This window comes from Nicotiana attenuata, chromosome 1 (genome assembly GCF_001879085.1).
Source record: "Nicotiana attenuata strain UT chromosome 1, NIATTr2, whole genome shotgun sequence".
Classification (NCBI taxonomy): Eukaryota; Viridiplantae; Streptophyta; class Magnoliopsida; order Solanales; family Solanaceae; genus Nicotiana; species Nicotiana attenuata.
In genome coordinates, this window is record NC_031989.1 from 81,010,631 (window position 1) to 81,022,339 (window position 11,709).

Here is an 11,709-nt window from a genome sequence, read left to right on the forward strand (position 1 = left end):
TTATTTCTAAGGTTTTGAATAATTACCTTGATGGTTGACTCAACCTATCCATTATCACCTGGATGTACAGTGAAGACGTAATTCGTTTGATCTTTAATCCTTCCAAAAACTTTGTAACTTTAAAACCTATAAACTATGGCCCGTTTTCACAAGCTATCTCTTTGGTATTCCAAATCAACAGATGATGTGGTATTATATAAAATCAACCACTTCACCTTCTCCGATCTTTTGGTAAGCGGTTGCTTCGACCCATTTCATAAAATAATCAGTTAAAACCAAAAAAATCTTATCTTCCCAGGCCCTTATGCTAATGGACCGACTATGTCCATTCCCCATTTTGATGAATGGCCACGGTGTCACTACTGAATGCAGAATTTCCACCGGCTGATGCACTAACTATGCATGGCGTTTGCATTTATCGCACTTCTGTACAAATACCTTTGCGTCTACCTCCATATTTTCCTCCCTCAGAATATGGATGATTAACCACTCTCTGAATTGAGTAAGTAATGCTTGAACCTTGTTCAAGTATTGTTGTATGCGCTCCTCCTTTGTGTCGAGAATTCCATACACTTGGTTTACCACCAGTTGGGAGTCGTATTTTATCTCGATGGTCTCGGAACTTAGTCCCCGAGCTAGTTCAAGTCCTGCAATCATAGCCTCGTACTCGGCTTTATTATTAGTTAATGGAAAAATTCTAATAGCATGTCTTAGGGTTCCCCCGAAGGAGTGACGAAAACCACCCCGAGAACGATCCCTTTTACGTTGGAGGCCCCACCTGTAAGAAAGGTGCAAAATATCAATACCAACACTACTTTTTTAGTAGCTAAAGGCATTCATTCCATACTGAGATCAGCCATGAAGTCGGCCAAAACTTGTGACTTAATTGCATTCCTAGGCTTGTATTCAATGTCAAATTCTCTAACTTCGACTACCCATATAGCCAAGCGACCTAACAACTCAGGCTTATGAAGGGCATTCCTTAAGGGAAAGGTTGTCACGGTGGCTATTCGATGACATTGAAAGTAAAGCCTAAGCTTTCGAGAGGAAACTACGAGAGCGAAAGCCATCTTTTCAGGGTGCGGATAGTGTGTCTCTACTCCTGATAATATTTTACTAACGTAATAAACGGGAAATTGTGATTCTTCGCGAACCAAGATGGCACTTACCGCTACTTTTGGGACCGCCAGATAATCAGCAACTGCTCACCTTCTCTCAATTTTGACAACAACGGAGGGCTAGATAGGTACCTTTCTAGGTCCTTCAGTGAACTTTTTGACATTCCGGAGTCCACACGAAGTCGTTCATCTTTTTCAAAAGTGAAAAGAAGTGGTGGAACTTCTCCGAGGACATTGAAATGAACCTACTTAGAGCTACCAACCTACTGTTCAACCTCTTTACTTCTTTCACACTTGTTAGCTGGTCCGGGTTATCCTCGATGACTTTGATTTTGTCAGTATTTACTTCGATCCCTCTTTGTGAGACCAAAAATCCTAAGAATTTCCCAGATCCAACCCCGAAGGCACGCTTCTCCGAGTTGAGCTTCATGTCAAATGTCTCTTGGAGATGTTCCAGATGATCTCCTACATTATGAAAATTAACTAACATGTCGTCAAGATAAACTTCCATCGTCTTACATATCTGTTTTTCAAACTTCTCATTAACGAGCCTCTAATAAGTGGTTCCGGCATTTTGAAGCCCAAAAGGCATCACATTATAGCAATATTGTCCAAAGTTTATGATGAAAAAGGTCTTATCTTTATCTTCTGGGTTCATCTTAATTTGATTATACCCACAATAAGCATCAAGAAAACTCATTAACTCATGCTCTATCGATCATTTGATAAATGTTTGGCAATGGAAAAGAGTCTTTGGGGCACGCCTTATTTAAATCCTTATAATCTACACACATCTTTAATTTGGTATTCTTCTTAGGCACTACTACTATGTTAGCTATCCATTTCGGGTACTTTACCTCTCAAAATTTGATGTTAAGTAATCGGGTTACTCTTCCTTAACAAACCTATTTCTGACCTCTATTATCGGTCGTTTCTTCTGCCTTACCAGAGGGAAGTTTGGATCCAGACTCATCTTTGTGGATCGACACCTCCAATGGAATAACTGTCATATCTGAATGTGACCATGCAAAGCAATCAACATTAGATTTAAAAAATCCATAAGTTTTAACCTGAGTTGGGGCCTCAACCGCATTCCTAAATGGAATTTTCTTTCCAGAAACTCTTCAAACAAATCCACTTGTTCGAGTTCTTCTGTGATTAACTTGGTTGCCTTTGTTTCCTCCGAAGAAAAGATCTCGGTACCTGATATAATTCCGATGCCTCCTCATTTTTATCATCTTTAATTGGGATGGGAGAAGCACTGGTTCCTGTAATTGCTATTTGTTGGTTTCTTTGCCCTTGCTGCCGGAAACGGTCACTGCGTTCATCTCCCTTGCAGCCGGTTGGTTTTCTCTGATCTTTTTGATTCCTTCTGGTGTTGGAAACTTTACAGTTGATGGTAGGTTGAAGGACGACCTACATTTCATGTATCCACAACCTTGTAAGGATTACATCATAGCCCATATCGCCATCTACCGCTTTGAACAGGGTGGTCTTTGTACACATTCGGCGTATGTGGGCAGCAAAATTTCTCCTCAATTGTCACACTTGTTAAATTGAAGCCTGCTAGGAGCTTTGTCGCCAGAATAATGTTCTCGATTAACTTCGCTTACTCTAGAATTCTCCATTGTATGATGTTGGTTGAACTTCCTAGATCAACCAAAACACAGTTAATCTTGAAATCTAAAACATTAAGAGAAATTACCAAAACATCATTGTGCGGTATGAGGCGTCCATCTGCATCTTCCTCTATGAAGGTGATGTCATCTTTTGAGACTTCCCAAATCCTCTTTTCGTGAGTCACCGATATCTTAGTCTTCTTTGATGCCGAAAATGTCACCCCGTTGACCTCGTCCCCTCCAAAGATCATATTGATTGTCATCTAAGGTGACCCTGCTGCCGGCTTTGATGGCTTCGTATTATCCTGGTCTCTACCATAGTTGTTCTTGGAGTTGTTGCTGAGAAATTCTCTGAGGTCACCATTCTTCAACAACATAACCACCTCTTGACGAAGATGTCGGCAGTCCCCATTCCTATGGCCATGAGTCATGGAATTCACACCATAGATTGGGTCCCTCTAGCTAAGATCCGACCGGATTGGTTTTGGGAACCTAGCTTCTTTAATATTCCACATTGCCGACACCAATTCCACTAGGCTGATATTTAAGTTGTAATTGGATAACCTAGGATATGCGGGATCTCGAGACCTCGACACCTCTTTCTCTTGCAATGATCTGTTATCTCTGTTACACCTCCTTTTTACATGGAAAAGAGCTTTTCTACTTTAATTGACATTATTGAAAAGGGATTAATTTATTTATCTTATAGAGTCACCACTTGGAATAATTATTTATTTACAGTTTTCAAAGTCACCAATTTATTTTAAATCCCAATTCAAGAAAATTTGACTCTGAATATGGTTCGCGAAACACATAAGAATGGATAAAGAATTATGTTAACTCGAGAGAAGGTGTGAGGCACTCCCGAGTTCCATGGTTTTAGCACGTACCCTTAACAATTTATACGTGTCTTATTAATTAGGAAATTCTACATGTTTTAAGAGTTTTTGTGCATTGTCACCTTTTAACCGCTTTTAAATTACTTTGCTTTTATAATTATGGAATTATCATAAAACGAGCACGCGTGTGTGTATTCGTTTTGTTTCGTGTGTTAAAATCATGTCATATGTACGTGTATAGAATTAATAACAATTTATTATTAAGATGATCGTTGCGCCCAAAGTTGTGCGAACGCATACTTTGATTTTAATTTTGGATATCATTATCATGTCACGCGGACATTACATAATCACGATAGTTTGATTAATTAAGAGCGAGCCTAAACCATACTATCGTTTGAATTTTTGATGTCTATTAATTTATCACGAATGTCCAGCTCTACTATTAGGCACATATATGTACTTAAAACTAAAATATCTCATGATGATACAAAAAAAGACATACCTCACTATTTATTTAAGCAAACTCCAAAACTAAATAACAAATGCAAATAAATTATGAAAAGAGCTAAAGATCTCAATTATACACCTTACTTGAAACTAACGATTAGGAACAAGCTTGAATATGTAACTATGTTGAATGAAAATCATGATAACATGAGAAAACAATAAGCAACTCATCATACTTGTAGTCATAAGGACAAACAAATAGCACGTAGAAATTATTCTGCCAAAATAATGGTGAAAAAGAGCGGACATTTTAATTGATATATCTGGGGTTCGCGTTGGTGGAAGAACTGGATCGGAAAAAAGAGGGATTCTAGTTGTCTCCTGAACTAAATTCTTGGAGAAAAAAGAATTTTCTTCTTGATCCCGCTTACTAGATTTCTCGTTAATTTCCTGTCTTGGTGAGAGGGGGAAGTATGGTTCCGAAAGTAACTTCGGTTCGCCAGTTCAGGCTCAACTCCTCGCTTTACGTTAGCGGACTCCAAGCAAACTTGTACATCACTATCAAACTAGCAAAGAAGAAACCTGACAACTATCTACACAAAATTCGAACCACGAACGGAACCGGTACCTCGGCGACATTTGCGATGATGGTACATGGGGTAGTTTTGGGTGAAAAGGGGGGCTGTTTTGCTGGGTTTGGGGATTATTGTCAGTTCGTTTTTGGAGCTGAAAATGGTGGTACCTTGGAGGAAGAAGAAGGTGTTTCGAGGGCTGTTTTTCAGCTTGTTTTTGGAGCTATTTTACTGCATTTCTGGGCTGGTTTTGGAGGGAGAATCACTGCGTTTTTGCAGCAGTTTTTGAGCTGAAAATTAGCGTTAATGGAGGTAGGTTTTGCAGCTGTTTTGCTGCGTTTTTTTAGTAGCTTTTGCTGTAATTTCGGGCTGCTTTTTGCTGGAGTTCAGGATGAGATTTGTAGCTATTTTTTCTGTGTTGTTGGTGTGTTTTGATGGAGGTTATGGGTGCATTTTTGGGCGAGGAAGAAAGCTGCTCAGGTTGGTATTGTGTGAGCTGTTTGAGAAGAAGATCCCCTTTTCGTTTTCCTCTCTCTTTCCCTCCATTTCTTTCTTAATATAAAGTGTATCACAACTATATATAGAATGTGTGTGCTTAAAGAGGTATGAGTGGAAGAGTAGGCAACAAGACGTGAGGGAGAAGGTTGATCGTGTGTGTGAGCGCAACGTGAGGTGAGAAACATAAGGGGATGGGAATTGGGATTGTTTATCTTTGTTAAATCAGAATTATTATTTTTTTGAGATAAAGTTTGAGATTACGTTAGCTTCATTTTGTTTACTTTTTATTTGTCTTTTATTTTAAAAGATAAATTAAATTATAAAGATAAGATTCACCATCATTTCTTACAATATAGGAAAACTAAATATTTACATGTACTTTAAATGATACTAAGAAAGATTCTATAGCTTACTTAATAAAATTCTAATTAAACGAAACCATATATATATGTACATATATATTTGAATTATTATTATTAAATTTTTTTAGAAATAAAATTTATACTCTAAGAATGTGAGTATTTTTGTTGCTTTTAAATTTATTTATTTTTTAATAAAACATATTAAGAGTAAGATAAAAGTTTAAAATATTAAGATTAGACCTAAAAGAAATATTTACACTCAAATAGTATAGAACTTGGCTGTGGTCAAAAATTAGTTGTTCACAATCCCGACCATGATCCGTCCTTCTATCATAAGCGAACCTATCCAATGACTGGAATCATTTACTATTGCGCCCATCGGTCCTCTCGTAAGGTTGAAAACGACTTCTAGAAGGTCTCCGAATTGCATCAAAATCATTGCTGAATCTATCCTGACTCCGATCACGATTTCGTCCTTTGGAGGACGCCGTGGAACCGAGTCGGTATTTTGGTATATCTGGCATCTTAAACCTTTTTGGGATCAACTTAGGTGCCACACTTGGTTTGAACCAATTGCGTATACTTTTTTGTATCTGGACCCTTTAACACCGGCTACGCGCCGGTATCTGACCCATTCGAGCATGAAACTCCTTTGCATTTTGATCCACCTGTTTGTTCATTTCTCTCATGAACCTCATGAGCTAGGTTTTCAAACGGTTTTCAAGTTATTGTTGCTAGATCAACTATCGGTCCCTCCAGCCTCGTCGAAACCAGCCTCATTCTGAGTGTTGTTTTCAGTTCTTTGAGTTGTTTGATTTGAAGGACCGCTGGGAGGTACCGGAACCCTTCCATTGGCATAATTGGAAGCACTTCATAACACTTGTTTCAATTTCTTCATCACGCGATTTTGCCTTGAGAGATGATCCATAATCGTTTTTGATGTTCTCTCAAGATTTTTACTATTTCAACAACATGCTCATCCTCCGCATTATTAGGAGTTGGGTCCCGCACATGCCGAGGATACTGACCTTCATGATTTGGGGTTTCTTCGGCCCCTTCATTGCGGGTTTCACGGGTCAAATCATCACACTGGAACATATCCTCCCGTTTAGCGTGTGCCCCAACATTGCAAATATTGTTGTCATCATTAGCTGCCATATCTGATTTTTCTTTTAATAGGGAAAGAATCAAAATTTGTTAGTAACAAATGAATGGATCAAAGCAATTATGCAATTGTCTATGACCCACGGTGGGAGCTAAATTGTTTATCCGTAAAATGGTACAGTTGAATTTATAGCGTGGTTTATAGACAAGCGAATTGATTTGACCAAAAAATAGTAAATGAATAAGAACAAAAGTAAGATTGTCAAATGAAATTAAAGAAAATTACAATCCTGACTAAGAACTTAGCCTTCTTCTGATGGCAAGAGTGAAAGCAATGTTTAAAAACTAAATCTGAGCGTGATATGAAAGTAGATTATAGATTTTTTGCGTGCCAAGTGTTTTCATGTCCTACAATGGATGATAATCCTTGTATTTATATCCCTATTTAGGGAGACAATATCCCCAAATCAAGCCTCTCTTGAATGAGAATAAAATTGTCATTGATGGATACATAACGGTTGGCTATAAATGTAGATATTTTTTGTAACATATTGCCATTGGGCCATCGAACATTCTCCTTAACAAGGTTCCATCCTCAGACAAATAAAATCGTGCTGCCTTTGTACGGAGGGCCTTCAATTCTTTTGGATCCGAGGGCAGTTTTTCGGTCTTAAGATATCCTACGTATTTGTTTCTCCAATCCAAAGTCAGGCTTGTAGAGTTTATCTCGGCATGACCTTCTTCCACCACTGATCTCATGAGTTGCACTACTTCCCCCGAATTAAGCTCATTGTCTTCGACCGATGACCCTAAGTTAGCAAGGGCATTGGCCTCACTGTTTTGATCTCAGGGTACGTGTTTTAAGGTCCACTCCTTGAACCGATGTAATTCTACCTGCAACTTATCCATGTATATTTGCATTCGTTCTTCTCTAACCTCGAATGTTCCATTAACTTGGTTTACTACGAGGAGGGAGTCGCACTTAGCTTCTATCGCCTCCGCCCCCAAGCTTTTGGCTAGTTCGAGACCTACAATCATGGCCTCATATTCGGCCTCGTTGTTAGTCAATTTTACTGTCCTGATATAGTGTCTAACTACATTGCCTGTTGGCGGCTTCAAAACGATGTCGAGTTCGCACCCTTTCGCGTTCGAGGCACCGTCCGTAAAGAGGGTCCAGATTCCCGAGGACATCCGGAGTTTACCAACAACTCTCATTCGAACTCGGGTATTAGGGCCGGCGGAAAGTCAGCCACGAAATCTGCCAAAATTTGAGATTTGATGGATGTTCGGGGTCGATACCCAATATCATACCCACTAAATTCCACGGCCCATTTGGCCAATCGTCCCGAGAGCTCGGGTCAATATTTCGCAACGGGTAAGTTGTCACAATAAATATGGAGTGGCACTAAATATAAGGTTTTAGTTTCCTAGAGGCGCTTAGCAAAGTGAGCGCCAATATTTCCAGGTGAGGGTACCTAGTCTCGGCCTCACCAAGGGTCCTGCTAAAATAGTAAATTGGAAATTGCGTACCTTATTCTTCTCGGACCAGGATCCCACTTACCGTTATTTCTGATATTGCCAAGTACAAGTACAGTTGTTCATCTGCCTTCGGTGTATGAAGCACCGGTGGGCTCGATAAATATCGTTTTGAGTTCCTCCAGGGCTTGTTGACACTCTGGAGTCCACGAAAAGTTGTTATTCTTTTTGAGTAGCAAGAAGAATCGGTGACACTTATCCGAGGACCTCGAGATGAATAGTCCTAGGGTGGCTATGCGCCGATTAATCTTTGCACGGCCTTCACGTTGTCCACGACCGTGATATCTTTGATGACTTTGATTTTGTCGGGGCTAACTTCGATTCCTTGGTTGGATACCATGAACCCGAGGAATTTACCTGATCCGATTCCGAACACACATTTATCCGGGTTCAGCTTCATATTGTACTTCTTCAAAATGCTGAAAGTTTCCTGCAAATGTTTTAAATGGTCCTCTGCTCGTAGGGACATAACCAACATGTCGTCAATATAAACCTCCATCGATTTTCCTATTTGTTCCTCAAACATCCGGTTTACTAGGCATTGATAAGTGGCACCGGCGTTTTTAGTTCTGAATTGCATCACGCTATAGCAGTATGTGCCGTACTTAGTAATGAAGGAGGTTTTCTCCTAATCATCCGTGTCCATCCGTATTTGGTTGTACCCAGAATAAGCATCGAGAAAGCTGAGGATCGCATGTCCGGCCGTGGCATCGATAATTCGGTCGATGTTGGGAAGAGGGAAAGAGTCTTTCGGGCATGCTTTGTTCAAATCCTTATAGTCTACACACATTCTTAGTTAGTTCTCCTTTTTAGAGGCTACCACTACGTTTGCTACCAATCGGGGTATCTAACATCCCGAATGGACCCTATTTTAAGGAGTTTAGATACCTCGTCCTTGATGAACGCGTGCTTGACCTCGGACTAGGGCCTCTTTTTTTGCTTGACCGGAGGGAATTTCGGGTCCAGGCTTAGCTTGTGAGTGGTTATCTCCGGGGGGATCCCTGTCATGTCAAGATGGGACCAAGCGAAACATTCCATGTTAGCTATAAGAAATTGAACGGGTCTTTTCCTGAGCTCGGGAGTTAACCTCGTGCCCAACTATACCTTCCGATCGGGTAGATGTTCAATCAATATGACATGTTCCAGCTCTTCGGCCATTAATTTATTAGCGTCGGAGTCGTCGGGGACTATAAAATAACGGGGAACCCGGTAATCATCGTCTTCGTCAGTCCCCTGCTTGTCCGGTTGGGTCGTGGCCGGTATCGTTGATTGCTATTTGGTCTCTTGCTTTGCTTCCGAACTTGGTTCCTTTGACGTTGCGAGTGTTGATATCGGAAACACTTCATCAACTGCAGGCATCTCTTTCGCAGCTGGTTGTTCTCCGTAGGTCGTCTTAATCCCTCCCGGTGTTGGAATTTGAACACTTTGTGAAGAGTCGAGGGCATTGCCCTCATGTTGTGGATCAATGGCCTCCTGAACAGGGCGTTGTACCTCATGTCACCTTCGATCACATAAAACTTGGCCTCCTGGATGGTTCCAGCGGCGTTAACTGGTAATATTATCTCCCCTTTAGTGGTTTCACACGCCATGTTGAACCCGTTCAGAACTCGGACTGCAAGTACAATATGATCCTGAAGACCGAGTCGTTCCATGACCCTCGATCGGATGATGTTGGCCGAGCTACCTGGATCAATTAACACACGCTTAACCCGAGATTTATTTATGAGTACAGATATTACCAGAGCATCGTTGTGAGGTTGCACGATCCCCTCTGCATCATCGTCGCTGAAAGACAAGGTTCCTTCCAGTATGTATTCTCGAGTCCGTTTTTCCCTTGTGATGGACACTTTGGTGTGTTTCAACATCGATCCTTGAGGGACATCGACCAATAATCATGTTGATAACGTGTTGAGGTTCTTCCGGTTCGATCTGTTTGTTAGAATCCCTATTTCTGAAATGATTCTTGGCTCAGTCGCTCAGAAATTCTCGAAGGTGCATGTTTTTGAATAACCGGGCTACTTCCTCTCTCAACTGTCGGCAATCCTCCGTTTTGTGGCCATGAGTGTCATGATATTTGCACATCTGGTTGGGATCTCTTTGGGTTGGAACGGATTGTATAGGTCGAGGCCATTTGGTATCTTTGATGTATCTGATAGACGATACGATGGCAGCCGCATCAACATTAAGTTATATTCCAATAATCGTGGTGCTTCTTTAGGTCTAATAGACCTGTTGAAGTCGTTCTTGCTCATCAGTCCTCGAGAGCTTTGACCCCGATCACTTCTTCTTTCATTTCGCATAGAACTTCTCCCGGACCCACTGCTTCTACGATCTCCATTATATGGTTGGTTCCGATCTCTGTTTGACCTTGGTTCACGATCAATATCTCTCTTGATTATGTCGACGGGTTTGACAAGATAAACGGACCTGGAAGGAGTCCCAAGTTGATCGTCTTCGACCCTAATCTTTGATTGATACCGGTTATGCACATCGGCTCAAGTAACAGCCAGGTACTCTATCAGATTCTGCTTTAACTGATGTGAAGCCACCGAGCTTCAAACATTTAGTCCTTGGGTGAAGGCTTGGACGGCTTAATCATCAGCGACTGACGGTAGGTCCACCCGTTCTATTTGGAATCGAGACACGAACTCTCTGAGCATTTCATTGTCCTTCTGCCTTACTTTGAAAAGGTCCGACTTCCTGGCCTCGACCTTGATAGCCCTGGCGTGTGCCTTCACAAAAAAGCTGCAAGCATAGCAAATGAGTCAATAGAATTAGGTAGTAAATCGTGATACCATATCATAGCTCCCTTCGATAGGGTCTCTCCGAATTTCTTCAGCAAGACAGATTCGATCTCATCATCTTCTAAATCATTCCCTTTGATGGCACAATTGTAAGAGCTAACATGCTCGTTCGGGTCGGTCATTCCATTGTATTTAGGAATTTCGGGCATGCGGAACTTCTTCTAGATCGGCTTAGGAGCCGCGCTCGGGGGAAAAGGTTTGTGCACGAACTTGTTGGAGTCCAGGCCTTTCAATATTGGTGGCGCTCCTGGGATTTGATCGACCCTGGAATTGTATTTCCACCTTGTTGTTTGCCTCGATTTTCTTCTCCCGACTCAATTCGTTTTGTCAGTTCCTCGAGCATCTTCATGATTACCGGATTGGTTCTCATTCGATCTCTTTGAGGCCGATAACTCTGCGAACAACTTCCTGGGATGGCTCGGGCTCAATCCTACTCGGTGGGCAACTCTGGTTCTGGAGTGGGCTATCGCCGCCTGTTAAGCCTGTAACATTTCGAAGATCACCCCGCAAGTTGATTCCACCGTCTTCGATGTCATGTGTGCTTTGAGCGCCGATCGAACATCCCTACAGACGATGTCCTCAGGATCAAAGGGCAAATTTGCGTTGCTGGCCACATGTGAGCTGACATCGATTGGATCTGTCGCCGGGACTCCATCGAGATCGACCGGGGGTACATCGTTCCCAGGTGCTACGTTATGGTTTTCATCGTGGTGGTCAAAATCATTGTCAATGTGTAGGGGTACTGATTGAGAGTTCTGACATTTTGATCCTGGAATCAAAGACACTCCAAAGAACAAGTATAAAATT